Here is a 4583-nt window from a genome sequence, read left to right on the forward strand (position 1 = left end):
CTTGTGGGATTACAGCAGTGAATCAAACAGATATAAAACTCTAGCATCTTGGGACCTAAGTCCTATTATGTGTCTGTAATAACAGAAAACAAGTTAAATACGACAGATATGCATTATATTGAATAATGATAAATGATAAAAAGAAAAATAAAGCAAGAAAAAAGAGAAGATGTTGCAGGTTGGTTTGTGACTAGAATCAGGGGATTTAAGGAGGCCTAATTAAGAAGATACTTGAGTAAAGACTGAATGAGGCAGAGCAACCAACTGGGCAGTTGTCTTAGGACCACGCGTATCAGGCCGAAGGTCAATTAGTGCAAAGGCTCTGAGGCAGGAGATCTGGTGGGATAGTGAAAAAGTAGGGAGACCAGTGCAATTAGAGTAACAGAATTTGCCTAGGGGTCACATACAGAGTGAGAGAAGTGTCAAGAAAGATGCCATGTTTTTTACCTAAGCAACAGTCAGGATGGACCTTCATTTACTGACAGGGCAATAATGTAGGGAGGAGCAGGTGTGGGGCTGGGATAGGGCAATGGAGGGGGCTGGTTCATGCGGTAAGGTCAGGACCTCAGTTTGGGACAGTTGCCTTTGAGATGCCAATTAAGCACCCAGGGTGAGATGCTGGGGAGGCCTTTGGATATGAAAAACAGGAGTTCAGGAGAAAGGTCCAGGCTGAAATGTAAATCAGCAGCCATCGCTGGAGTTGCAAGTCAGGAGACTGAAGGAGATGGTCATGGTCGAGAAGCGAGGTTGGTTAGAAAAGGGAAGAGATGAATGTTCAGATGCCAGGATCACCCCTCGCCCACCCCACACAGGAAGTGAGCAGTCTGCCATCTAGCCATCAGGCTCTCCACTCTCTATCTGACAGCTTTGCCCCCTCTGCACAGGGAACAAGTCCGGGGCGCTGACGTTGCTCTTCCCTTTGGCCAATGAGATTCTTTTTCTCCTTTGTATTTAACTTCATATGAATTTTCCCTAAGGATTTGAAATCACTTGCTATTATGTTTTTATTTTTAACTTTTAAAAACATATTTTGTACTGACATATAATTAACATGCAGTATCATAGGAGCTTCAGGTGCATGACATAATGATTCAACAATCCTGTACATTACTCAGTGCTAGTCTCGGTAAGTGCCCTCTTAATCTCTTTTATTTATTTCACCCATTCCTCCGCCCACCTTCCTTGTTTTCATTTTTCATTTTGCACTGGAACATTTATCCCACTGTGTGCGACCTAAAGAATATTTATAGAATGGATACTTTGTACCTGCCACCCAACTTAAGTAAAAGGACCTGAGAAGTCCTGAGTGCCCCTCTTTAACGCTGTCCTTTCTCCTCCCCACTTGAGGAATTTTGAACAAGATATTCCCTTGCTCATCTTTCTAGTGATGTGGGCTAAGGGGGGTTTTGACACACACACACAGAGAGAGAGGCAGAGGGAGAAGCAGGCTCCATGCACCGGGAGCCCGACGTGGGATTCGATCCTGGGTCTCCAGGATCGGCCCTGGGCCAAAGGCAGGCGCCAAACCGCTGCACCACCCAGGGATCCCCTAAGGGGGGTTTTGTAGAAATTACATCTTCTAGCTTTCCCTGCAGATCTGGAAGGGGCTGTGAGATGGAGAGAAAGCACTAGCGGCCCCCTGAAGCACCGGGGGGTGGGCCAGCCGGCGACCCGGAGGAGCACAGGACGCCAGGCACCAGCAGGGCTACGGAGGGGCGGCCGCGGGAGGCCGTGGAAGGGCGGGCGGGCGGGCGCGTGGCGGCCCCGGGAGCCGGGACCGGGGCCTGCAGCCGGGGAGCCGGGACCGGGGCCTGCAGCCGCGGAGGGGAGACGCGGCGTAGCGCGAACCTGGCACCCCCGAGGCTGTCCTCCCGCATCTGTCTGTGCGTGCCTTTCAATAAAACAGGCTGCTTCTTCACTTGTGCCCCTACGACCCTTTAAGTTCCTCTTTTGGTCAGATTTAACCTCAAACCACACAGGGAAGGGAACTCTGGGACCTGCAGGTCCTAGCTCAGCGGGTGGCCACAGAGTACAGCACAGCCGCGTGCGTGAACCGAAACCATACACCATGGAGTTTGGGCTGCACTTTACCCTAACGGGAATCATGCAGCTTCTTTTTTCTAAGACTGACTTTTGTCTTGTTGTTGGTGTTGTTTACCTCGGTTTTGGAGTGTCCGCCCTGCTGATCCATTCACTTTTAATACTAGGTAGAGAATCCCGAAGTTTGAAGACACATTTTATTTATCCATTTCAGTGTAATTAGACATTTTTTTTTTCAGATTTGGCTTTTATGAACAATGTTTCTATGAATAGTGTATGTATCTCCTTATATGTGTAAAAGTCTCTCTAGCACATATACCCAGGAGAGAAGTTGTGGGATATGGAATATGTGGTGCGCAACTTTATTATGTATTGTCAGTTTTCCACCAGGATTGTACTCCCATTTGCAGTGTATGAGTGTTTCTGTTGCTAAATATCTTCATTATGAAGACACTTGACATTGTCAGATATTTTAAAATTTGCAAAAGAAGGGAGGCATAAAATGCCATGTGATTTTGATTCCCATTTCTTTTGTCTTAATTATGAATGAGACTGGACATCTTTTACATCTTTTTTTTTTTTTTTTTACCATAAACATTTCCTCTTTTCTGAAATGATTGGTATGTCTTTTGTCCTTTTTTTCTTTAGAGGAGTTCTTCATAAATTCTAGATAACGATCTTTTATTGATTGTTAATGTTTTAAGTATTCTCTCTCAGTTTGTGGCTCGTGACCAGTTTGAATCATTGCTGCCTTGCCACTCTGTTCCAATCATTTATTGACCTACCCCTGTTCCTTTCCACACTGGCTTGTCTTGTCATGCTCTTTATAGTGCCTTTCGATAAATAGGAGGCCCAAATTCTTTAGTATGGTAAAATGTGGCCTTCCTGTCCTCCTGCTTCGGTGATTTTGGTTCTTGTCTAAGAGATCCTTCCTTTTTTCCATAGTGTGAAGATATTTGATGCTGCCTTCCAAAGTTTATCTGGTTTTGCCTTTCACACAGTCTTTAGTTTTCCACAAATATGTAACACATGCTCCTTTATAACTGAGCTTTCGTATATGCATGAGTTTGTTTCTGGTCTCCGGTCCACTCCATTGGTCTTGACATCTGAAAGGATAAGTGTCCCCATCTGGTTCTTCTTTAGCATTGTCTTGCCTCTTCTTATCTAGAAAAGCCATTTGCTTTTCTGCATAAATTTTAGAATCAAATTGTCAAGTTCTCCAAAAATACTCTATAGTGATTTTGATTAGAATCAGGGGACAGTTGGAATCTTTACAAACTGCTCCACAGTTGCCTGTGGGTCCTCTCCTCTCTCATTTCGATATAGAGGTGCTGCTATGTGTTTCACCAAGGACTTCCTGGAAGGTGGATAAGCATGGCCATCTCCAAGACTGTGGTTGTACCTTTCCAGTGGGTCAAGTTGCTGCTGCAGGTGCAGCATGCCAGCAAGCAAATCACTGCAGAGAAGCAATACATGAGCATTATAGATGGCGTGGTCCGCATCCCCAAGGACCAGGCAATCCTGTCTTTCTGGCATGGTAACCTAGCCAATGGCATCAGATCCTTTCCCACCCAGGCTCTAAACTTTGCCTTCAAAGATCAACACCAGCAGATCTTTCTGGCTGGTATGGACAGAGGAATACAGTTTTGGTTCTACTTGCAGGGAATCTGGCATGAGGAGGTGCCACTGGGGCCATAACCTTGTGTTTTGTGTATCCTCTTGATTTTGCCCGTACCTATCTGGTAGCTGATGTGGGCAAAGCTGGAGCTAAAAGGGAATTCAGAGGCCTTGGTGACTGACTGGTTAAGATCTACAAGTCTGATGGGATGAAGGACCCGTACCAGGGTTTTAATATGTCTGTGCAGGGGATTCCTATCTACCCAGCTGCCTACTTCAGTGTCTATGACACTGCAATGGGAGTGTCTTAGGATCCAGATCCCAAGAATACTCACATCTTCATGAGCTGGATGATCACATAATCCATCACAGTGGTTGCTGGGTTGACTTCCTATCCATTGGATGTTGTTTGTCACCATATGATGATGTAGTCAGGATGCAAAGGAACTGGCATACACAGGCATGCTTGACTGCTGGAGGAAGGTTGCTCATGATGAAGAAGCCAAAGCTTTTTTTCAAGCGTGCATGGTCCAATGTTCTCAGAGGCATGGGTGGTGCTTTAGTGTTTGTCTTGTATGATGAAATTAAGAAGTTCACATAAATTATTTCCTAGATTATCCCCCCTGTAAACAGGCCTTGTATTATATAACATATATATATTATATAACATATCTCTAGCATTCTTTTTTTTTTTTTAAGATTTATTTATTTATTTGAGAGAGAGAGAGAGAGAGAGCACCCAAGAGAAGCACACAAGCTGGGGAAAGAGCAGAGGAAGAGAAACTCAAACAGACTCCCTGCCGAGTGGGGAGCCTGACATGGGACATGGGGCTCAATCTCACAACCCTGAGATCATGACCTGAGCTGAAATCATGTTCGGATGCTTAATCAACTGAGCCCCCCAGGTGTCCCTATCTTGAGCGTTC

General features: G+C 45.3%; 1 pseudogene; it reads left to right on the forward strand.

Moving 5' to 3' along the window:
* The first annotated feature begins 615 nt into the window (after positions 1 to 615).
* On the forward strand, positions 616 to 3968 carry LOC121492684 (annotated as a pseudogene).
* The last annotated feature ends 615 nt before the right edge of the window (positions 3969 to 4583 follow it).

This window comes from Vulpes lagopus, chromosome 6 (assembly GCF_018345385.1).
Source record: "Vulpes lagopus strain Blue_001 chromosome 6, ASM1834538v1, whole genome shotgun sequence".
NCBI lineage: Eukaryota > Metazoa > Chordata > Mammalia > Carnivora > Canidae > Vulpes > Vulpes lagopus.